The sequence below is a fragment of the Anoplolepis gracilipes genome, chromosome 2 (genome assembly GCF_047496725.1).
Source record: "Anoplolepis gracilipes chromosome 2, ASM4749672v1, whole genome shotgun sequence".
Classification (NCBI taxonomy): Eukaryota; Metazoa; Arthropoda; class Insecta; order Hymenoptera; family Formicidae; genus Anoplolepis; species Anoplolepis gracilipes.
In genome coordinates, this window is record NC_132971.1 from 4,659,310 (window position 1) to 4,686,459 (window position 27,150).

Here is a 27,150-nt window from a genome sequence, read left to right on the forward strand (position 1 = left end):
AGAATATTATAAAGAAAAGATATCGTTTTTCTTCATTTTGGAGGAATACTATAATAACAATCTCCGAATATATAATAATGGATACAGTATTTATTCATTATAACAGAGTAAAGCGATCTGCATTGGCGAAATGACGAAGCTAAAATCGCGTTACTTACAATATATTGCAGTGATATAATATGTACTCATAAACGTTGCAATTTTCCTTGAATCACGGTCGGATTACAGCGAGAATTATGAGCACACGTTTATCTCTGAAATTTTATAGTTTACTATGAATATCGAGATATAGTTTACTATATATATCGAGAGACACCTTTATAGTATTGATGAACTTCATAAAACGTATGCATTTTAACATATACAAAATGTATAAAAATAAGAAAATACAAAACATGTAAAAAACATGTACAAAATTTTATATATTTGTTGTTTTTCTTTCCTTCTCTATATACATGTTTATTATATAGTGTTTAATATGAAAATATATAAGTTTTTGAAAAGTAATGTTTGTCTCTTTCTCTTTTTGAAAGATGATGAAAATTTGCTTTGTTATTTTATTATAAGCATGTCATCTTCAAAAAAGTAAATATTAATGTCTTTGTAAATAATTTATTAATAAAACGGAAATAAACACGTCAATATCTTAAATAGTTCGGCCTATTTGAATTCAATATAATAAACTTGTAACTACGATCAACATATCTCTGCATATTTTACTATATTTCGCGATTTTTATTAAAACTCACATAAATTCAACAATAAATTTGGGGTTGAATTCAAAGGGTTGAGGACGTTTGCAAACGATCCCAACCAACTCGGGGCTGTAGTTGCCTCGACGACGATAGACGCTTTTGAAAGATGCAGCCCCAAAGCAGAAGGGTACTCTGAAAGAGGACGCTTTTTCGGATTCCCATCCTCGCTCGGACCCTCGCAGGAGGGTGGCTGACTTCGGCGATTGCCACGGTCCAATTAAGGTGGCGCCCGCCACTTGGCGATGAGTCGAGTGGCGCGAGGGAATAAAGCCATTCGTTGGGAGGGAAGACCGCGCAGAGGGTTGAGAGAAAAAAGTGAATCCGGAGAGGAGAGAGAGTGTAGATCGAGTCTCCTATGTCCTCTTTTTCCTCCGCGGTCGCGCCAAGCGTTGCCAGGCGACAGGAACACCGTCGTCATCATCGTTGTCGATCCTCGAAGATGTCACGCAGGGTGCACGCAAAGAGAACGAACTTTTGACCTTTCAAGGGTCTCGCCTCACTTGAACCGTTTCACCGTGGCGAACTTCACAAGGCTTCCGCATACAGTTCACCCTCGGGGCCAACGTACTCTCCAATGCTCTCTACACGAGAAAGGATTGATGTTGCTCCCTAATCACGAATTCTTTTAGACCGAATTTGGTAATATATTCGTATTTTACGTTGTCCACGAAACCGTCCTTCCACAACTGATTCTATTTGATACTAATAAGTGTCACAGTCAGTCGTACGTTATAATAAAATTACTATATCTGAGAAGAATACTCTTTTCCTGTAAAAATTCTCTAAATAATTTTTTGAAAGAAACAAAAATATATCAGTATATGCAATATATATATTATTTTCTGCCATGAAAACAATTCATAATTTTTTTAAAAAAGTTTTCGCGAATCAAAAATAAGTTTTCCTGTTATTTAAAATTTGCTATTTTTATTCATTTTTAAGTCAGACATTAAGCTGTTCTAATTCTATTCGCCTATTTTTTCCCTCTCTTTCTCTTTTCTTCGTTAATATCTAATTTTTTATTTTCTTCAAAATTATTTAGTCGCTTTTTAAGAAATGTTTATTATCCTCGAATTAAGATAAAAGTTTTCCTGTTTATTAAAAATGTGCTATTTTTATGCCATTTTTGACTGTCGTCTTTCTTTCGTTCGCCTATATCTTACCATAGCGTTACTCAGAAACTTTATACCTACATCCGCGCCTTTCATCCCTTTCACTTTACACTTGCGCCCACATAGTGTGCGTGTCCATGCACGAACAAAGTACGCCCCGGGGTTCATCGGCATTGTTCTTCTCGTCCTTGCTTCTTTTTTTTTCACTGGTAGAGGATTCTTTACCCCTCGTCCTGTCTTTTCGTTCACTGTTCATCTCCTCAGAAACATGCTCGGAAGCTCCCGAAGCTCGGAAGCTCTGCTATTGTTTCGCTTGCCATCTATGCGATGGACTTGCATCAGTGTACGTTTCCATATCGCCCTCTTTTTCCTCCTTTTCTTTCTTCCTCTTTTTTTCCTTCTATCTTTTCTATTTTATGAGGGCGTATTTCCTATGTTGAGCGTACAGCGAACGCCCCACCGTATAACCTTTATGGGATCTCTTGAAATTAAACGGATTCCTTGTCGAGGTTTGGGCGTCCCAACGCTAATCTTAAAAGAGGGGACGCCATAAAATTTTCGGTTTTTAATGACTCTTGTTAATTTATTCGATTTTTTATATAGCTTCTTGCAGAAAAAATCATGGAATGCATTGTTTATAAAATTGCAATGTATGCCAAAATTAGGAACAAATACGTATGATTTTCAGAGAAGTGATATTATTTTTTGCTGAAATAATGCTATTTTTTAATTATTATATAGCAATTCGATTTTGTTTTATCAAATGGTTTTTTATATAATTTTTTTATATAATTTTCTATTTAGATTTTATGCAGCAATTTTTGGTTCACCTTGTTATGACACATATAAGACATATGCATAAGTAAAACTACACAGAGTGGTTCAAAAATAAGTCAAGCAAGCAAATAGAGAGTTATGTCAAAATATGGAGTTTTCTAGCTTTCTTTTCTTAGCAAAGATTTAGTTCCAACAGAAGCTTTTAAATTTTCGATGAAAATTCTAGCGATGAAGATCGAAATAAAATTATCCTTTCTCTTATTTTTGTTTATTTTGAAAAGCATTAGTAATCAAAAAAAGATGTAATATAACTTAATACATTCTATCAATACACTTTATCTAATACATTCATCGATTATTATTGAGAAAAAAGATTCTTTCCTCAAAGAAAAAATTTTTAATATATAATGACGCGTTATATTTAGAAAATACGGATTATATAACAAATAATTGCGCGAGAAGATTTAAAAAAAAAAAAAAATACATAAATAAATCTTTTAACAGATTTTCAGTTTTTTCGGATTCAAGATACGATCACATCTAATTCCGCGATGCAAAGGCAGAAAAATTGTCGTAAAAAGTTGTATGATTAGAGAATATTTATTCTCTCCCTCTATTTCTTCTTACCACTCCCAGTAAACTGATCATCTTTCCTGTCTTTGAAACCAGCTCGTTCTTTCCCTTTTCATAACAGTACTGAAAGCTGTGCTACACTGAGTAGCGAAAGGCATCCTCGCCTCGTTTATTCTCGATGCCGTTTGTCCGGCATCATTAAGGGGATAGAGGACACAGATGAGTTATGTCTATCATCAGATGGCTGCTTGCAGTTGAAAGTGATTCGAAGGAAAATTCACTTCTCGAAAGTTCTGATTTAGCGAGAAATTTTATACATATATTATAAATTTAGTGTATTGATTTCGGAAATAAGGCTATATAGTAAATAATATACTAAACAATGATAAAAGAATAAAAAGTTAAATTTATTGACACATTGATATACATATTATATATCTGTATTACTAATTATCGTGATAATTATTTTTATTTTCATAATTTAGTAAGAAATCTCATACCACACATTACACTTGGTCAAGTAATTATATTTAGTAGTCTACTTTAGTATTGGTTCACTAAATATAACTGTTTAATCTCAGTATTTGCGCACAGGCAAACGCTAGGATAGGACCTAATTTCGGGATAAACCTGGGACGAGAATCAGATAGCCACATTTAACGCCGAATCTGCGGCGAGAATACGAGCTATTAAATACAGCTCGTACACGCAAGAAACTGTCGCATCTAGAAATCGATCCGTGTGCGATACGTTGGTAATTCAATATCTATTCGAGACAGAATTGCAGCGGTCGCCGCAATGAATGGATATGTACCGTGCAATCGGTCCAATCGCTCGGCATCGTATCTTGCGTACAACGAGATAAAACCGGGTGACCGCTATATTGTGGCGGACATTGTCGCGATTAGCGTGCAAGAAACGGGAGAAATTGCTAAGAGATTCGCGTTGGAAGGAGAAACGTAGAACGACCGGATTTCAAGTAGATATCTCTTCTCCGGTCAATTATGCAATACCGAATATCGACTATCTGCCAGGAGCAGGTAGCGAGCCCGCGGAGGGCATACGATGATTGGTCTGACGATAATTGGATCTCATGAATAAAGAGTTAGCCGGAAAATTGGAACGACGAACGATGTGTATATTTTTGCAACGTACAAAATACCGATTATTGAGCGAGCACCGCTTACATTTTAGGGCTGCGAAATGTAAACGTCAAAAGATCATGTTCCCTGACCTACTTTAAGCTCGGAAAACTCCCCACTATGAAAGTATTTCCCTCTAACGAGAGAATTTAACTACTCAGCTTGAAGAAATAAAATGAAAGATTTTATTTTAATGAAGAATAAATCTGATATTTTCTCTGTGTGCAATAGTCTCCTTTTCTTTTTCTCTCTCTTTCTCTCTCTCCTCAGGCTTCGTTTATTTAAATTACGTAACGTCCATGTAAAAGTTTATGGCCCCTTCACATTTACTGCCTTACTTGCAATCTTCTCTGGAGAGTATAGTCATTTTTACTGCCTCAAGCATACTCTCTGAATCCACGAAAGACTCGATTCTCGAAAGGAACAAATCCTGGAAACGTTCCTTTGGGAACTCAAAACCATGCTTGCTTTGATTCTATCCGCGTACCGAGGGAACTCGCTATGGGAAGTTCCGGGAACTTCTGACCTCATTCCTCCTTTCGAAGTGCCTGCAGGGAGGTCGCTATTTCGAGACTCCTTACATTGTATCCCGCTTTTGTGGAGGCCCGCGCGAAATTTCGGTCCGTTAATCGATTTTATTCTCTCGATGGCTTCCACGAACCTTTCGAGCGTTCATCTCCGGATTGCGCGACGCTCTATTTCGAGCACTAATGACGGAATAACCATCGCAGCGAAGGCGCTCTCGTATAATTGTCGGCCAGTTTAATTGACGTGGCCGGTTCTTCTAATGATAGCGCGTGCCGCATCGAGCGGTGTCCGCTTTTCAGACCGTATTTATGACGATCTTTCATATATGTGTGCAGTATCTGTCTTTAAAGGAGCACAAATTGGTTATATTACGCGATCCGCACTTTGTTAATTAATACTGCATGGCTGTATAGCTCTATTATACGACGACTTACAACGCTATTGTTTCCCCAGAGAATCTCGTTAACTGTAACTAAACGCTGCTAATCGCGAAAACAACATTCTGTTTAGTACGTTTTAAGTAATGTCATTACTAGACGCGATAGCGGATAATTAAAAGTTTATGCATAAAAGAAGATAGCAAGAAATAAACATTATAATATATCTAAACATCATACTAATTTTTTTTTAATGTGATTAGTGAAGAATGTGATTTTCGAAAATATGAATAACTCTGGAATATTTTACATGTGTTTAGATCATTGAAATGTGCCCATAAATTTTGAAACATGAATATAATACAATTACGTAATTTATAAAATTGAACATCTAATCTTTTTTGTACGATATATAATGAAAATGTGTATAAAAAAAAATATACACAAAAAATAAATAATAGATACTTTATATTTTAAATTTTAATAAAAGCATTATTTATCGATTCTCTGTTTTTAACCTAATTTTTTTATTATTTAATACCATGAAAGAATATTATTCTCCTCGTACTCTTCCGTAGAATTTTTTTAGCAAGAAGAATGGCAACGAAATTTTCAATTTATCCGCGCCTATACATGTATGTATGTAACTATTCAAAAAGTAGCATTAGTATTCAGGATGCGACAACCCTCGTGTAGGGTCGCTTTAAACGTCTTTAGAAAATGGAGTAATTTTCGAAGGAACGTGGAATATAGCGGGAGAGGAGAAGCAGGGAATCAGGGAAGGGCATAAGAGTTGCGAAGGGTTGCGAGCGAGGCAAGGCAAGGCGAAGCAGGCAGTTTAAGCCGGAAGTCGTAAAGTGCCACAATGCAGCATCATAACGTTCAACCCTCCGCGCTCATCGTCTTGCCATCGTTCTACGCGCACAGGTAGTACGCAATACAACGCAGGGTCGGATTGTTCTTTAAAGTCATTTCTCGCGTCGCGTTACGTCCATAGTTTTCAGTATTGATCTACGTTGCGCAAAGTGGATGTCGCCTAACGACTATTCCGAAATCGTTGTCAGAATTTTAACCACTGGCATACCTCACTCTTTTTTATAACAGTTTTATATATATATATATATATATATATATATATATATATATATATATATTATTTTAGCTATATATATATTTATTTATTTATTATTATTGTTATTGATCTCTAATTAAACATGAGATATTTTATATAGTTTTGGAAAAAGAGAACGATATTATGTAATAACTTTGTCTCTCCCAATTTATGAGCGTCATTAAAAAGGATGTGTTTGTAGTTTAATAAAGCAATGCATTTTAAACCTTTAATTTGCATCTTCTATAGATGTGATACATAAGATTATAATAAAAGCCGGTTATAAAATTTGGATTTCCAATAAAGTATACTTATAAAAATCTCGGAAAGACCCAAGAAGAGAAACCAGTTTACGGCGCCTCATAATTATTACTTTTTGGTGTCTGATTATTATAATCGCTATAATTAATGGTGAGCCTAAGTAAGCGCTGTAGTTGGGGGAATCGTTTTCTAAGTAACGCATCATCGTTCCATCGGCGAACAGGTCATTATTCCGCACTAGCTACAGCCGGATGAAATACGTCGACAATTACGAGAAACTTGCGTTTAACATAGAGGAGTAGAAACTATTACTCAGTGTTGTATGGCATCGGGCGTTTGTCCAGTCGGAATCGTAACACAAAATACCTGACCCGGGCATTACTCGGGTTTTACTATTTGCACGTTCATTCGCAGTGAAGTCGAGTTTTCCAATGAGGTCGAAAGGTCCTTTCGTAACGAAACGCCCTTTAACTTCTGCCGCTTCGGGCGTAAAAGCGGAATATCGCGCGATACTCGTTTGTGTATGCGGAAGCGAAGACGAGGATCACGACACGCATACACGCTTACGCGCGCACATTTACGTGCGTGGAAGGCGAGATACCCGTATTGCACGATGTTGCACCGACTTCAACTAGCTTTTACGACTTACGTGCTATGCGTCTCAGACCCTACGCTTTACGTTTTACGTTATACGTATATACGGCGGTTATGCCCTCGTAACTTCATCCGGGCGTGTCGGTTGCGCAGTCGAAACTTCCACGTAAAGGTATCAAACCTGGGAGGAAAAAGGGGAAGAGAGATGGATGTGGACACAGGAGCGAAGATGAGGAACAAAGAGGAAAAAACAAGCTTGTGGATAGGAGAAGAGAGCGGAGAGGAAAGAGGTATGAAATGAGAAAGACATAAGGGTTGAGTGAAAGGAGATTGATGAAAATGAGGGGATTGGACACATTTTGTAATTTCCATCGAAAACGATCACCCGAAAGTAATAAAAAGTTTTTTGATGTATTTTTGAAACTTTTTAAAACTTTATTATTTGTAATTATTATAAATATGATTTTTTTTAAATATATATATATATATATATATATATATAATATTATATTAAAAATATTTTACATTTATATATATGTAATAATGAAAATTAAAAATCATATTCAAAATATATTAGGTTTACTAATTAATACTAATATAATTTTTAATTTGTATTATTTATATAAGTTGCTGAGAGATGTCAGAGAGAAAAAATAGCGGAAAGATACGATAATCTATGAAAAGAAAATGGTTATTATACTACCATTAATATTATTGGTATTGTGATGGTATTTCGTCAGAATATTGTATTGTAGATTTTCGTTTAAATGGTATCGTGGCATTTCACGCATTTGTATTCCGAATCGGAGCAACATATAATTCGTTTCGATAAGCCGTTGATCGATTTGTATACGATTGAACGTTTCCTTGTGCGCGATGTAGCAAGTTTCATTACACACGTCAATAGCCTTCCGGTCTCTGGAGAATTCGAAAAAAAGTAGAAGCTTTAACGTGGATTAATTCGTTAATTTAGCTAATTATCTTGCCTAATTTTTTATTTTGCTTAATATAATCAGAATTGTTGGAATAAATAAATTCGAAGATTCTTCTGGCGAGAATGCAATTATTTATTGCTTCTGATATAGAAATATCATTGAGCGTGACGTGCTTCTATAGGTAACGAATTTAGCGCCGGAATTAGTTACGTTACAATCGACAAATCGAATTAACCCCTTTACCTTTATGTACGGATGAGTTATTTCGCACTCTGATGTCACTCGTTTGATGCTTCGAATAGGATGGGTTGCATTTTTTATTTTATTAGTTGTCGATACCGTATCATTATTCTCCTTCTCCCCTTCTCTCTCTCTCTCTCTCTCTCTCTCTCTTTCTTTCTGTGCGACGCTCTTATTGCGACATACGCGTCACTATTGATTTCCCCGGGTGCTCCTGATAAAGGACACAATCGACAATCCGCGCTCGTCCGTAACTCGTGTACTCCCTCGGGGGTGTCTTTGAGGGAAGAAAAGGAACGGGCGGTAACCTATCAGGAGCTCAGACACGCGGAAGGTACGCCGACTGGGAAAGCGCAGGCTCCGGTAGACCGCAAGGGATTACAGGATGCAAGGGTGGGAGGGTAGGAGAGTGTAGGAGGAAGGAGAGGGTTAACGCGCACGTACACATAGGGGGATGGAAAAGCTGTAACGGAGCGTATCGCGCGGGGAGGTAACTGCTGGCGATCGCTGATGCGAAAATCATATACCACCCTGCGGCTTTACTATCAACGTTACATTGCACGGAAAGCTGGCTCTCGGCACGATGCTTTAAATACCTTAAATTTATGGTCTCGCGAGAACTTGCATGAGGGAGAGAGACCACCGATGCTGCACGACGCGTGCGATATGGTAGGGTGAAGTTTTGGTAACATATTGCGTCAGACAACACAGCTCGGATCTTTAATTTATTCTGCAATCATATTTACTAAAGGTACTGAAGCGTTCGATTTAAAGAATCTAATATTTATTGATTATTGATGAGTTGAATAAGTTAAATTGTTTATATTATATTTGGATTTTTTATTTATAATTTTTTTATGCACATATGAAGATCAAAAAGTCTTATTTGCTCAAAATTACAGATTTTTCAATTTTCTTAAATAATAATATAAATGTATTGCTTACGTGCGTTTTATTTAAACGAAAAAAAAAAAAAAAAAAAAAAATTTTGGTTTATTCTATACTACCAGGTTTGAAGATTAAACAGAATGCTATTAAACTCGAAATAACTGGATGCGCTGGATTTGATGTCATTGATATTAATCAGCTTGATTATTAATTAGCCATTAATATTCCAACAGGCTAACGCTCTTCTACCTTCATGCTCGCCGCATACGCGCTTTTTTTCCGACTCGATTCTGTCACATTTTTTTTTTAATTCGTCGTTTTATCCCCATTGACAAGACAATATACAGTTCAGTTATATTCAGATTATTTATAATTACAAACATATATTTAATGTCGTTAAAAACATTGATTTATCGACAAGCTTGTAGAGCTTTATAAAAGAATATTAAAAATAAGTTACAATTCGTATACTACAATAAGTCGTTTTTCTAGCAATTTCTTAAGATATCGATAAGAGTCTGACACATAAGTAAAGTTGTTGCTTAATTATTAGAAATCTCTTTATACAGGAGAAAAATAATTTAATGCTTCATTATATCGTTCGAAAAGAAATCACATCACCTTTTCGTTACAATAATCTCAAAAGCGATATCTTTTTTTTATCGATTAAAATACACACACACACACACACGAACGTTGCAACATTGACATATCCGCAACGCTCGAGGAACCGGAATATCCTCGCGCCTGTGCACATGGAGCCCGCCGACCGGGCGGCCGGTGAACCTCCGCGGTGCTTGCTACCCTGTGAAACGGGCGCGCTTTTCGGCGCCGGCTGACGCTTCGAGGCGCTTCGGCTGCGAATCGACGCGCGTCCCGTCGCGCATCCCGAGGGAGCACGACGAGGTCAATCTCGGCGCGGTCGAGCCCGCTCGCGCACCTTGACCGGTCTCCTGGCAGCCTGATACGGGAGTCCCGGATTTTCGGGCAAATCGGCAGTTTTTCTGCCGGGATGGCCCGGCACCCCCGTAGGACCTGTGCGTCACCTGTGCAGGTGGGCGTCCCTCGGGAAACGCCGAGAAAAGAGAGGGAGAGAGGGAGGGATTGACGTCGCGTCATTTCCTGCTGAGAAGGGGTAGACGCGAAAGACGTCGACGACGTGTCTCGATCGTCGACTGATTTCCTAATTCCATAGCAGCCGCCGTTGTGACGCGACGCCTCGGCTAGACCTATCTACCTACGCACGACTCGTGACGCAAGCACTTTCGACAACCCGACGTCTAGGCGCAAACAGGAGGGTATGCCGACGCCGAGGACGCGTTAGCAGCCAGGATGAGCGAGGAGAGGTGGCAGGATATCTTCCCCCGTACGGACGTGTTTCGGCGCCACGTGGCAGCCAACGACACGATTCTCTTCGTCTCGCCTCGAAACTCGGGAAGCGATAAAGTTGTACGTGATAATGATCGTGTCTCATATTCTTTGAACATCAATCTATCTTATATCTTGTATGATTTTGTAGAAGCGTTGTAAAGCAGAATCGAAATGATGCTTTTGTATCTGGGGAGGTTCAAATTTTTATGCTTTTCGCATATTGACTGACGTTTGACAGTAATGTCAAGTAGAATTCTGTACGTATTCACACATATATAGTTTCGACTCTAGACACCAGAACAATGCTATACGCGTCTGATTTCCGGAAATACATACTTCAGCACGTGGAGGGAGAGCCGTAGCTTATCCCGAATTAGGAAACTATGCGAGGACATGGATCCTACCTCCTACGGGAAAGCCGTGCAGCTGGTCGGTGAGAAGCGAGTGGGAAGGATCGAAGTTGTGGTGGGGCGAATTGATGCATACCTGCGTGGAAAATGCGTAGTTGGGGAAACTATGAAAGCTCGTATCCCAGGAGTGCAGAAAAGAGAAGGATTTTTACTACTCCTAGAATATATTTTACTATTCGTATATTTCTTTCTTTCTCTCTCCCTTTCTTATATTTTATATTATATTTTATTTTATTCACAACTCGTTCATTAAATTTTCAGATAATATTGTAATATAAATATTTTCACAAGTATTTTCAGATAATATTGTGATGTACATTTTTTTTCATTAATATATAAATAGTATCGTATTGTATCTAAGAAATAAAATACAATAGATCACCGAGATTTAAATTGTAGATTTTTAAATTTTTTAATGTGCGACGTAAGAACATAATTAATATCAATTGGTCTAATAAATTTTCAAAAAAATATTAATTACTTGATATTTGAAAAATAATAACACAATCATACATTTTTTAAATAAAGCCACGATTTATATATGATTTAAGAACTTTAAATAGCTCAGATAACATCCATGTTTAAAAGACGTCTCGAAGACATCTTCCGTCTTTAAAATATAAATATTCTCTAGTAGTTTATCTAAACATAAACTTTTTAGACTCTAATTATAAAATTAAATGAAAGCTTAAACGAAACAGACATTATCGCCCAATATTTGGCAACCTAACTCTGTTATAATGAGCGATATCTGATCAACGCTAGTTAACGGTAAATTTCAATAAACGACCTCTGTTCGGTCCATCCCGCAGGCAAAGCTCTCCCGGATACCGCTTCTTTCAATAACATGACCTCCTAATCGCGAGGGAAATTCGCCCTCCCGGTGCCGGGAATTTTCTCGCCCGACGAAGACCTTATTCCCCTCAATTTCCGGAATTGAGCTAGGTCAGGGAAAGCGAAAGCACGTGTGAGTTTTCTGCGTGCCTACTTGCCGGCAGGCGTCAAATTCTGGCACGAAGATCACCGGTTTTTCACCCGTGAAAATAAACGGTCAGACGCGCCCATATGAATCCCACAGGAGTTCCTGGCCAGGCTAGCCTCCTTCTCGCGTGTTTACTAGCCTGTTACATTGGTGCTTCAATTTTTCGTCAAATTTCCATTTTCATGGAAAAATCGTAGTGCTTTCCGAGGAAATGTCGATCTCGCGAAATTAGTTTCAGTCGACACGACTGTCAAGCATTATCTGACAGATCTATTTAATCTAAATACATCGATACGATACATAACTGATAAAATAGTATGAAATGTCGACGTTGTGTTACTGTTTAAATTCTGTAAAAACCACTTGGAATACGAAAAAAATAATTAAATCCACAAATAATAAAATTGCACTCTGACAGTTTTAATTAAGTAATTTTCATTTTGATAAAGCATAACTTTTACCATTGTTTTAAAATAAATTAAAATTTTGATAGTTTAAAAAGTTTTCTTTTTTAGAGATAGCTAAAGAGATTAATTTATTTTATAAACTAAATATAAAATTAAATGTAATGAAGAAAAAGAGCGAGAGAGAGAGAGAGAGAGAGAGAAAGAGAGAGAGAGAGAGAGAGAGAGAGAGAGAGAGAGAGAGAGAGATCTTAATTGATTTTAATAATTGATATTAATAGATATAATTTCGAATAATTCATTATAACATAAGTCTTCCCGAAAATATTAGCTTTGAATATCAACCTCATTTTAATAGAACATTTGAATAATAATAATTAATTTGGTTAGTTTGACGCGTAAAAGCTGCCTTCAATATCGCCGCATTATATTATTAATTTCGCTCAACGTTATTTCAATCTATGATGTGATGCAATTATGAATACATCAAAAGAATCTCGTGATTATAAATGTGTTTCAATCCATGATGAATTAGCGAAATTAATGCGAGATATCAAAGAGAGTGCGCAATAACTATTATTTTCATAGAAATATTTACGTATTACGATTTTATCAGATATTCGATTTTATTGCAACCAATTACGATATTAGACCTTGTAGTTAATATAAAATTGTAAAAATTGTATACGCGCAAAATAGCAAACAATACGCATAACGTTTTAATGAAATATAATCTATAAATAACGTACATAAACTGCGATGAGTTGGAGCGAAATTAAATGTTTGTCTAATCGATAATGGACGATAGGTCATCAGATTGACATTATGAATTATAGTGGAAATGCCATCGTGCGTAAGATCATCTTGGAAAACAGTTTGATAGACAAACATAGCTTGTTAGCCAGTCTGCATTCCTGGTAAGAATCGCCTAGACTTTTCGAGAATGTTTTTCCGATGTGTATTCGCTTTTCCAGGTTACTTTCCGGCTAGACGAGAATACCTCCAGCTACGCAGGACCTCCTGGTAGGAAGGGTGGTTCTAGCTGGGGTTAGCCGTATCTATCATAGTTGACATAAATGTAGTTATGCAAATTTAATGATAGATCATTTAATTCTATCGTTGTGTCTGTTTATATATATTTTTCCGCAACACGAATTCAATATCTTAGAAAAGAAAAAAAAAAAAAAAATAATTCGTTAAATTGTATAAGAGATAAAAGTCAGTTTTTTCCAGAAAGAAGATATAATGACCATTATCATTTGTTCGATATAACAGGTTAATGTTACATTAAAAAAATTCCGTCTTGATCTCAATTCTTTTGCATTGAGATAACATCATTTCGCAACATACTTAATTTCCTTAGAAATAAATTACAACAAATTTGTACGATTCGACTGGCTTCATTCTTAAAAAATTTAATTTCCGGCAAGATCCGTAAATACTTATTTTCGCTCTCTATTTCGCGTTAACGTACTTGCTGCGTGTTAACGAGTCCGTTGATCATGTGCTCTCGTCTCTCTAATTATTTCAGGCTCGGCGATACGCACCGCCGGGCGGCGAATTAAGTGCGCGCGCGTGACGTGGCGAGGTCGGGCAAGGCGAGCAACCTCACGCGCACACGCTCACGCATAGGTTCGATGATAGTTTACGCACGATCGCGCGGCTGGTCAATCGAACGAACGCGCGTTTGCGTTCGCTCGACGCACCGTGTGCGTCGCGTCGCGTGGCCCGCTGGAAGCACCGGGGAACACCTATCGAGCGGCAATGCATTAAGGTATATTCATACATAAGAGCCATTTGTCATTGACAATTCATTGATGATGGAATGCTTGATAAAATATTCGATTAATAATATATATAACTATACTTTTTTATAAAATACTGAATTTTAGTATGATTAAATTATGTACAATCTTGATCTCACAATAACGTTAACTTTGTAATATATATTTATTTCATAATCGACATTTAACAATCTTTCTATCTATCTTTCTTATACACTATCTTTTATTAAAATTTCTTATAATATTATAAAAGGAATTATTCTATTGTGTTATATGTAATTTTTATTTTATTAGCCATTTAATAAAATGTCAAAAATTTTTTTTAAGTAACAGTAGAACTTTTGTATTTTTCTTTATAAAAAAATATAAACAAGGATAGAGTATATAAAATATTTTACTAATAATTTGCACATACACATAGATTCAAATTCTTTACAAAAATCTAATTAATTTATAATTAATTCACATTCTTATATTTCTTTCCTTTCGACAAATAATACTCCTTTACTAAGAAAGATCGTAGATTTCTTTTTATTATGATTATCGCTAAGCAGGAATTTATCAGCGAATGTTTAAATGAATTTGTCTTGCGCGTGCATCCCGGATCTATGACGTCAGACGTAAGGCAGCTAGAACGGGGGTTAACACGTGTGGATAAACCTTAAACATGACGGCACATTGGCATTCCAACCGGTAACTCCTGTTCGCGGGGCCTACAAGGATAGAAAGGTGTCTGGCCGGTACAGACTGTTCTCCGCGACAGTCAAAGCGGTTTGCCTAGTAGACGCCCGGGTATATACAGTGCGGCCAACAAACAACGACACACCCGAGGCATTGGAAAGTAGCGGTTCGCCAGCCTGTGGAATTTCGCACACTACGATTTTTTATAACCGTTCGTCATGGATAACGCATCCAACAGCTTTTTTTTATTTAGAATCTATGAATAGATGCTGGATCACGATTTCTCCTATTTATACACTTATAAAACGATGGATTTTCATTACTGAAAATGAAATGTTAATGAATTTTTATTTTTTTAAACCCAGTTTGTTCTACATACTTTAATGAATATTTAGTTGAAAATAACTTCGCAAATATGAAAATCTATGTAATTTACTCTTCAAGTAGAGAGAATAATTTATTTTCTCGACGAATCTTGATAAGCGATAGAAAAATTATTGAATTATATAGAATAAACTAAATTTAGTTATGGACGTTAATATTCAAAAAGAAAAAAAAGGAGAAAAAAACATGTCTAACAGAAAGCGATATTAATGAATGGTAATCCTTTTCGAAGAGAAGAGATAAAAATAGCAGATTACGTGTCATCAGAGGGCTCATAATTAATGATACATGTGGAAATTAAGGTACAGTTATCAGATTTCGGAAACGATATTTCACTGTAGTCTAAAGAAACATTACGATATTCCCACTCTGAGAATGCGATATTACAGGTTGGAAAGATAGTTATAGATGTCTGATAGTTATGGATCGATTCGAGTTTGTCTTAACGAACTGTACAGAGCCATCAACAAGAAACGTGCCACGAATAACCGAGGTGCTAATGGCGAAGGGAAACGAGCAATTATTATGCCATAACGCGAGAATGACTATTGCAAAATTCTTCATGTAATATCATAAAAAAGTTGCATCCATTTAGTTAGACATAAATATTAAAGAGATTAAAGCATAATATAAAGTATATATTTAGAACTTGAAATCTCTCCAAGCAAAACATACAGAATTCTTCATTTTTCTTCAGCTGTAATGAAATCGTATATGTTTATTATTTCGCATTATTCATACGATTTACACCACTATGTTCAAATCAAATCATCATACTAAATTCAAAGTAAGTCATTAATTACTTCAAAACAATGATTAAGCAAGATACAGCCTGATTATTCCAGGATAAACCGTTGAAGTTTCAGAGGCGAAGTTTTTAATGCGATAATTCTGTCGTGATAAAATTTCGTGATAATTCTAGCAGCGCTATAATTATCGTAATTTTAACTAAATAATAATCTGGAATACACGTGCGGGCGTTAGCTTTTACGGTCGCGTCGCCGCATCGAGGCGAATCACCCTCATTAAACAAACCCCTTCACGCTCGCGCACCGGATGACGGAAGTTAACACCCCGCCTTTACGGACCCTCTTTGCGATTATATAGGCACGGCACCTTGTACACCCACATCTCTTCCTTCTCCTTGCCGTCTATACATTATTTAATGCGTGCTAAAGCGCAGTAACGTGGGAACAAAGAGTGCACATGTCCAATCGCGTATAGGATAAAAATCCTTTGAAAGGTATATGCGTTCTCTCTTCTGACAGGCTCGTTGTTATACAGACACGTCGCCAGTCACCAGTCGCTTAAAACCGATAGTAGAGTATATATTTCCGTGTGAATTTTCAAAGAATAAATGCGCGCCCGAATGCGTAAATATCGGACTGTATCGCATTTATTGAAAAAATATTTCGCGATACTTTTCATGACTAGTTGCAAAAATATTCGTTTTAATACTCTTTGCAATGATATCTATGGAATTGTTTCTCTAATTAAAGCGACTAATATCGTGACAAAAATCGTTAAGAAAACATAATGCATTAAATTTTAAAGATCACGTTTATATTATACATATATATTATATATTTATATTATATTTCATTTATTATAAATTAGTATATAAATAAAAGATAATCGTGTTTCTATTTAAAATTTAATGTGAAAATATACAATATTTATATTAAAAGCATCTTTATAACGAGTCTACGAAGAATATTCTCGGCAATGCATTATAATTAATTATGCGCGGTACCGCATTGAATGATCTTCTAGACTGTACAGGTCCTTCGGAAGGTATGTGATAAAGTTGAGGCTATAAAGATCGCGTGTCTCATCTCGCGGTGAGGAAAGTGGTAGACTGTGATACACACGGGATTTCCTTGCGGTCTTCGTATACAGGATGCGCTTAATTCTTTCGTCCTAACGTGTCGCTGCGCGAATATTTTTATGTTAATTTATACTCTCTCTGCTATGTAATTATACCGCAGAGAGAATTCTAAGTTCGCCGATGGGGTCGTCTTTATTGCCTCTTTTTTAATGAGATGGACCCGCGCATACGCGCGGTAACTAATAACAGTGAACACGGATGATAAATTGAAATGCAAAGCACAACTAGAGAAAGAAAGAGAGAGAGAGAGAGAGAGAGAGAGAGAGAGAGAGAGAGAGAGATTTAAAAATTTATCAGCGACATTGTACGCACGAAGCACCAGGTGATACTTTTCTTAATGATTACCGTCCGTCGCCGCGCGTGATGAAAGTCTCGGAAATTAATTCTATCTTGAGACGTTGATGCACTTTTCTTTTAACCTTCTCTTTGCGCGATGGTAACGACGCCGGCGAGCAGGACGAATCTTGGCAAATTAAATTGAAAATAATAGCATTATTTAAAAAGAAAAAAGAAAAAAGTAGTTGTTTGAAGTATCATTTTATAAGTAGAAATATAAATGATTCTTCTTAACTTTCTCTGTAAAGATTGCTGTGTTTAACTTTTTTTAACGTTGTAGTGCATAAATATGATTTAAATACTTGCAATTATGGATTTCTAAACGGATTATTAAATGAAAACATTGAAAAATTAAATTATATTAATTTATACATGCAATTATGTTTTTGGGATATATTTACTTTAACGTAATACTCACAGATGACTTTGACAACATATGTCAAGATTAAAAGTCATCTGCGAGTGTTATGTTAAAAAGTAAATATTTACTCTTCTATTAAAAGTGCAAAATAAAATTCATTTGTTGTGTTAATTGCATCAACATACAGAGATATAATTATAAGTCCAAAACTGTCAGCACTTTAGTTAATAAGTTGTCTCTTCACATATTAGCTCCTTCTGAGCTTATATTTATCGTTTAATTTTACCTGTAAATGTATACAAACATATAAAAACACATTTAGAGGCGCATTTAGCGATAAATGTAAACTCAGAAGATGAGCCATTGTGTTTCATAAATTTATTATTCAAAAGTAAATAGTGCCAATTAAATTAACGATTTAATATAGAATTTTAATTCGACTCGTTACATCTTTCTATAAGCGATTGATCAGAGAATTTTATATATTAAGTGACAAATTCAGGATATACGAGATACTTCGAAATTCAAAGCGTCGATAAGATCTCGTAACACTATCTAAATTATCAAATAGAAAGTATAGATAGACATATATGGTTATACGGTATATATGGTATATATACGGTTGATTGGAATTATGATTACTTTCCTCGGCGTCGTTCCTTTCTCATCGATCTTTCCGATCGTGTAACAAGTCGCCGTCTCCTCATCTAGAGAAGGATGTCCTTTCGGATCGATTCACACGTGGAAGAAGCCGCGTGGGTTTCCCAGCCACGAGTCTTGTCACTCGGTATTACTTGGAACGAACGATGAACCAGGACGACGCAGCATCGCGATCGACTCTGTATCCAATACAAAATGTTTCGAAAGTTTACATATTTTACCTATATATTTTAAAATTTAACTTGATTAAAACATATCAAATTAACCCATATCTAATTTACAATAATTAGCAAAATACAAATAGGCTTTGATATTTATGCTATATAATTAATTCTATTATGATTTGATATTCATATATAATATATAATATTTTAATTTGATTGTAATTTGATTAATTATATGTGATTCATTATTGAAATAAATTGTATATGAGAGTTACATTAGAGTTTAATCTTTACAGATTGTAATTATATAAACAGAATTTATTACTATGGTACTCTATTGAAATCCTAAATACTGCGCGTGGGATGTGACATTTTTACATTCAAAATAATTATCTCCAAAATTCAATGATATTTGCGTTATCCCTTTTATATCACGTGTACGATACATTTTAACGAGGATATGCATCGAATGCAAAGCTGGTGTAAAAAGTAAATAACGATTGGATCGCGTGACAGCGAAATAAAATTATAATCGAGTATGCGCGCACGTGGGACGTGCAATATAGGTATAAATATGTAACAATATTTATACCCAGGACACCGACATATAAATATTGCAGCACGCATTTTTTCGCATATAAATATTCAGCTAATTTAATTCCATAGAGAAAAAAAAGATATAGCGGATGAGATGGAAATAATCGATAATTGCGGAAACGGAATCAATTATAAATACACTATTTTATGGTATTTCTGGAAATATAGATGCTTAATTATATAAAAAGAAAAAAGTATTTTTATGCAAAAGAGACATTACGTAAAAGACATTATGGATTAATAATTTAATAGATATTGTTTTGTTGATAGATTAGATTGTGAATATAATTGTATTATAATGTAGGAAGATAGATATTTTTTTTCTACATTGAGGACATGACAGGCTAAATGTTATTTGAAAACTTATCGAGGGTATTTGTAATATGTTTATCCGGCTATAGCCTTTATGCTAACGTATACGTGCACACACGTGTCTATTAGTGTACCATAGTTAATCATTAGTCTTAATAAAAATTAGTATAATTGACTGACCATTTAAAAAGGATTAATAACCCTAAGATTGAATTTTTGAATTTAATTTATAAAAAAAACAAAGTTCTCTTAATTTCATATCTGCATAATAAAAGTTATATAATTTATTTTTATCATATTTTTCTTAACAAATTTTATGTTTTGAGATAAATTTGAGTTTAATAAAACAAAAACAAATATACATTAAATTCTTTTTCGAAACATAATCACGAGAAGTATCGAGAAATAATTCGTTATAATTGTTATAACTGGCGATTAAATAACTTTTGATAAATGACTACAACTGTTGTATTATGTATTTAGTCATTTTTAATTTCAACTAATTGTAAGAATCAATAGGAATAAAAATTATAAACTCGCGTATCATTGATTCTTACAATTCTTCGTAATTATTTCTCTAACAATACTTGAAATTAAATATATTTCGAGATTTTAAAAGAAACGATAAACATAAAGGCACGCCCAAGGAAATTTTTTTTTACATTTTTAACATAATAATACAAATTTTTTACTTTTTTCAAATAAATATTATCAGAATTCATTAAAATGGTTACGCCCAAAATTTGTGCGAAATGCAAAATATGAAAGCGAAATACAATTTCGAAGTAAATTCATCATCTAGAAATTTCGCGTAATTAAACTTAGTAAAACATCAAAATTATTGAAATTGTGGTATAATATAAAACACCATGTAATTTACATAATTTATTAGCTATTCATATAATAATATTTAATCACTCGATTTTTCCGCAATTTGCAAATTAACTTTAAAAGGAAAATTTACAAATTAGAAGGAATATAAAATATATAAATATTATATAGTATATAACTTAAATACAATTGAAATAAAAAGAGAAAAAGTTCACTATCAAAACTAGAGAATTATTAAAGGTAATTAAAAAATTATGTTTAACTCAGATAGCGTGAAAAAATATTATACTTATATTTATAATAGCTCAGCGAAAAACATCCAATTGTCTCGACAACTTATTCAAATGTATGCAAATAAGTTCAGCATCAGGTTGATCGGTATCATCTCTTTGCAAAATTTTAGACGCTGTTTGAAAATTTAACACTATAATATTTCTTAATTCTCCATACCCAGCTTTTTCTTTCCTTCTCTGTTAATGGTTTACTAAACTTGTCTATAAGGTTCAATGTTTTACCCATAAGTATTTCGTTTATAACTGTATCTCCTGTTTTTTTCTGTTTACTAACCATTTAAATAGTTGTTCATCCAAATCAGATAGATTGATCTCATCACCTCTTTGATCAAAATTTTGCAAATTATCAGGTTTTATTAGAATCTCATGACATTTTTCAAATTTTTTCAGCCAGCTTCTTATTACATCATCTGTTGATGGTCCACCAAACTCGTCCATAAATTCATTGGTTTTATTTCTAAGCATCTCGTGTGAAATTTTATCTTTTGATATTATCAGCTCTAGCAACCAATTAAGCAATTGTTTATCCACTTCTTCATACCAAAGAGAGTTAATCGAAACCCATGGTTGTAATGTTGTATATTGTATATTGTAACGTTCTTCAAATCTGTACAGCCAGTTCCATAGGTTTTTTGTTGATGGTCTCCCAATATTATTTCTGATTTCTTTTGCTTTCTCATAAAGTAGCTTGTAGATAATTGTGTTTCCTAATGTTTTGTGTTCTAGATACCATTTCTTCAATTGATCGTCCAAATTTTTATACTTCGCAGACTTTTCTCTTTTTATTTGCAGGTTCATTTCTTGTTTCACTGATTCATATTTCTTATTATGCTTTATTTTTCCAACAGTTTCTATATGAATTTTATAATCAGTAATTTTAATTGCTGCTGATTATAAAATTCATATAGGAACTGTTGGATCGATACCTGCATTCGCTTTCTGGTGAATTTCAATGCGCTCTTGATGTGAAAGCTGAGTTGGTTTCTTTTTCGTTTTACACTTGGATGCCATGAGTTTTTAAAATTTTTATATTTTTTATATTTAAAATTATTTTTCACAAAATTTTGTTTCACTATTATTGATTTCAAAAAGACTTTAAAAACTTTTCATAACACATGAGGTTTTAAAGCTACAAATTATGTTAGTAATTGAAAGTTGTCACTCGAGAAGAACTTTCCGAACAAACATAAATAAAAATATTGTTTAAAAGTATATCGACTCATCAACAGCAATGTTTTCGTTTTCTCGATATTTACTGTTTAGTTGTTTATAGTATGATATCTGCTAGAATATTATTGCCTACGATTTATAATAAGGTAAATTTAAGATGCTAAAGCTATCGAGACAACATAGTTGAGCACACATATAAATACACAAGTTGAATAAATTTTCATTAAAATAAAAATTGAAGTTAACTTATTGTTAGCCAAATTCTGATATAAATAGAAATAAAAATTTATTAATTATTAAAAAATAAATTCAATTGTAAATAAATTTTTTTTATTATTTACACATAAAGCTTTTGATTTTTTAAATTTATACTTCATTGTTTGTTAAATTATTTGAAATACAATGTACCTAAATCTAATTAGTATTATGTGTTTTGATTTTTGATAGCATTGATTTTAATGTCGACATTTATTTGAAATAAGTTTCCTACTCTCTAAATTTTTTAGAGTGAAATTTTTATATGCAATCTTTCTACAACGAATACGTAATCGTAGATTCTAATAATGTTATTTATATCGTTCTCGTTTAAAATATTTTTAAAGCAAAATAGTAATTAGAGAAAAAAAGTGATAATTTCGAGAACGATGTCGAATGTACATATATATGTATAAAACATCTTTTTTAATATTTTATATAAGTTTTATATATAATTTGTAACTATATATCAGTCGCATTAACGTGACACAAAATCTCTGATGCTGTTTCATTGCTCGAATGCTCTAGATACATTTATAACACCACTTAAATACGCGCACACGATGACGTTTTAATTATCTTCAGCGAAGTGATGTTTGTTATATGATTTGTTGTCTCAATCAACTAAAGAAAATATGATCAGTGTCTAATTATTGAAGCAAAATAAGGCGATGTCTCGTCAAGCTAAATGTAAAAATGTAAAAACTTATTTTTGCTATGATGTGCGATGAATTAATTATTATTTTTTTTGATATGTAAATTGAATCATAACAATCTAATCAATCTTGCTAATCAATTTGATTATATCTTACTGAAATGATTTTTTCGCTGCGTAATTGACGCTGTTGACGCAAAATGGTGAAATAATTAATTGGATCAAACATGTTGTACCTATTAATATATATGCCCTCTTATGACGCACAAAATTATACGATAAATTGCATAAAACTTTTCTGAATAGAAGCATTTCAAGGATTGCTACTCTCCGATAAGATAACAGAGACAAAGTAAGCGTGTAGTCGAAAAGTATCGAAAAAATACGAATGACTTTCGTAAGGATTGACTGATATAAGATGGCAGTCATCTGAAGAACGAACGATAACGATAATGAACAGTCATTTAATCGTAACTTCATGACTTCATCATACAACTTCACGCCATGCATGACCTACCTAATTTTTCGATGTTTGGTTCAATGATTATCGCGCGTCTCTTAAATATTTCTCGTCATACTACAATTTTAAGCATGTAAATGATATGGAGTGACTTACTTGATCAAAGTGGGACTTGCTTTTTATATGTGCTGAAAAATATCGCTGTTTTTTCTTGAAGAAAATGATAGCAGTCTGCAACAGAAAAAGGTACAATTGTTAGACACTCGATTAATCATTCGATAATGTAAAATTGTAAAAGACTATATGCGTTTGCGCTAGTACAGATTCGATACAGGACTATTACTTTGCATAAAATAAATTACACAATTTTTATAAATAGCTTTAATTGATAGAAATTTTGTAAAAGGAATGACATTTTAATTATGACAATATATAGAATTTTTAAAATTTTGAGTTTAATTTTGCTCGTCGACTTTCAAGATTTTCTCAGAAAAATCAAATAAAATTAATATTTATTATATATTTGTGTATCCGTGTGTGCGAGAAATTTTTAAATAAGCAAAAAATATTTTGATGGTAATTTAATCTTTAATTTAAATATTTAATTTAATTTTAAATTAAAAAAATAAAATGTGATAAAATTAAAAATAAAATTAAAATTTAACTGGTACAAACGGATTATCTGATTATATTTCGCAGCGCAGAAAAAAAAATACTTTCTTAATACACGAAAGTCCATTAATCGCTTTATTCGAAGAAAATATTGACAAAAAATATCGTGCTTGCTTTTATCTGATTTTATTTTCTCATAACGTATCGGAGAAAAGATTGGAGAGTCTGATTAGGTGCGATATCGCACACGTGATTTTTGAGTGAGTCATGAGGCTCGCGCGATATATTACTGGTTCTTAAAACGGCGCCGACATTTATCGCTTATTGATTATAAGGCTTGTTTATCAGCTGCATGCTCCGGATGAAATTCTGTTATTACTTAACACTTAATATTATCTGCTAAAGTGCAAGATAACGCGGTAACTCAACCTTCGCTTCGATTGCTCCGATTCTCTGCTTGCATTCGACGTTTGCGAAACGATAAATCGTTCTATCTATTTATCTCTCTCTTATCAGCATTTCCGAGACTTCACAAACATAAATTATGTATAGTTTTTAATTTATAATTTGCAAGTTTTATTTAAATCTCATACTGCCTAAATAAACTACTAAAACAAATGCGAATCACATACATTTTTAACACGATAAAATATTACTCAGTCTTCATATATCGAAAATGTGAATATTCTATACGAGATGATATATATCTAAATAGTATATATATGTAGCGGAGGTAAAATATGACGAAAAGAAAAATTAAGAGAAATCACATGCAAATAACTGTAATACACATATTGAATATAATTTTTATCATAATGTCGTCACCTATTGGCTTGTTCTAAAATTTCTTTCAAAACTGATTAAACGCAAATAAATGCAGAACTTTTCACGACGTTATGATAAATTATTAATTCACGCTCGATACTATATAATATCTATATGGATAATTTTAGAAAGGACACACATACATACACATATTATACTTCATCACGATTAATCATACATCATCACAGTATCATCTCGTGAGAGTTCATAGTTAAACGAACGAAATTATATCCTTCACAAAATCCTCTCAGTTCTTTTCGTAAAATCTATTTTAAAGTTTTATGATAAAAAAAAAGAGGTAGAATTAGAAAGAAAGAAAGAAAAAAATGACTAAAATCGTATACAATTTTCTCTTTTTATATATAATTGAAAATAAAATTGTACTTGCATAAAACAAAGCGTAATTATTATCCTGCCCTTTCGCAGAAAACATTTCACGATTTTTGCTTATTGTTAGTTAGCTTCAACGGGATACGGAATACACGGGCTTCGCTCATCGGACAATGTTCACCTGCCTACCAGGTTTCCGACAACGGTTTACCCAACCAGTAATTACGCTTTTCCAATGACGAAATTGTTTCCGAGAAGTCGGCCCGACTCTTTCCACGCGTTCACCGCCACCGCCTTGGGAGAAACGCGCGTACACGACGAGTGTTTGATTTCTGAAGTCACGTCACTTCCTCGAACTATTCTCCTGTGTATTATACACATCGCAATTGCTGAGAATCTGACGCTTCTCGCCAGAAGATTCTCGTTTTTCGTATGTATGTTAAACTGATAAAGCAGTCGCGATTCGATAACGGGAATTAAGTCAATCATCTAAGCGATTTTAATAGTAACGTGATAGTTTTTATAATGAAATGTACGCTTGTCATGTTCCGCTCCGTTACGTTTCGTTCCATTTCGTTTCGTTTCGTTTCGTTCTTGAAAAGAACATGAGTTAATTCTTTATTACAACGATATAAAGAATATCCAATAATAAAAGCGTATAAAGCTCTTAAATAAAACTTACAATATCAAGAGAAAAGTAATACTAGCCAAGCGCGGGATATAAAAGCGCAAATAAAAACTCAGATTTTTTTTGAAACAAAACACATTTTTTGAAACAAAAAATATTGTGTATAAATGCGGTTTTGTTTTAAAAAAATTGAGTTTTTATTTGCGCTTTTATTTCCTGCGCTTGGCTCGTATTGCCTTTGATGATATTATAAGATAAATATCATTCGCGAAAGTACAAAAACAAAATTTTCCGTTCCAAAATAGCATGCTCAAAAAATATATATGTTCTGTGCACCCTCCAAATTTCGTAAAAATTAAGAAGAAACGATTATAACAAACATTTCTTATCGAGGAGTCTAGCTGTCCGATCTGGCGAAACTTTTTTATATATACAGTTTTTCTTTATACATTTGGTTATTTTCTTACAACACCAACTTTTTCCAATCCGTCAATTGTGAACACCTTTTGTATCGATGAGAGGAGTCCAGCACATGGTCTGTGAAAGCGTCGCGTAAAGTGCTCGCGATATATTATGTGACCAGAGGGATGAAGGGCGAGCAAGGGGCGCTTTAGGTACATGCAGGCGTGCGGTTACCGGCTATCCCGGTTTTACTGCATATTGAAGCTATAACCCGCGCGTTACGAAGCCTTTTAACGGAAGTTCAGGATGAGAAAGTGGAGCGTGGAACGGAGATGTTGTATATTTGAACGCGCAAGAGCGAGCGAGAGAGCCCGCTCGTATTCTCGCAGTTTCCGCACAGTTTCCTCTTCCTCCTCATATCACTCTATCTCTGGCCCTCTCTTCCTCTCCAACACGGACTGCAGTTCGTTTAATTATCGCGATAATGCTCCGCGGTGTCAAAGTTTATACTACCTACCTGCCCGTTATACCGTTCATCCTGCAGTCGCTCGATTCTCTCCAACTTTTCATTATTTCACGATATGCGAAGTGAATAGAGTATAACGAGATGAGATGTTTGCCTATCATTTACCTTTTTGTAATTTGTCGATGCCAATGCGAAAGGCTCTGTTTCAAATCAGAAATATTCAAAAATTTTACGAGACATACTTTATGATTCTTTTTATAACTGACTAGAGAATTTTATAATACTTTACTCTTTTTCGATAGAACCTCTCTCTTTGTCTAATCGTGAGAGATTAGCAAGAATATCTTTTTATAATTTTAAAAGAGGGATTAATTTTAAAAGAGGGATATATTTTAGTAATTTAAATGTCTTAAAAAATACAAAAACGAAGAAAATTAAGTTAAAGAGAAGTTTTAGAGCATGATTTTTATAGAGTACTGAAACATTTAATCATTTGGAAGCTATTAAACAGCAAAGAAATGAGAAAAGAAGAAATTTTATTTATTATAATGATATTTGAAAAAAATTGATCGCTCTTTCAAAAATATTAAGTCGGT

The 27,150-nt window shown here is 34.0% G+C and overlaps 1 long non-coding RNA gene across 1 annotated transcript; it reads right to left on the bottom strand.

Moving 5' to 3' along the window:
* Nucleotides 1–16,953: 16,953 nt before the first annotated feature.
* On the bottom strand, nucleotides 16,954–25,444 carry LOC140662768 (uncharacterized). The gene is made up of 3 exons (XR_012046172.1): nucleotides 25,117–25,444; nucleotides 23,448–23,522; nucleotides 16,954–18,733 (listed from the first exon to the last, which is right to left on the bottom strand). It is a non-coding gene; the product is annotated as an uncharacterized lncRNA (long non-coding RNA).
* Nucleotides 25,445–27,150: the final 1,706 nt, after the last annotated feature.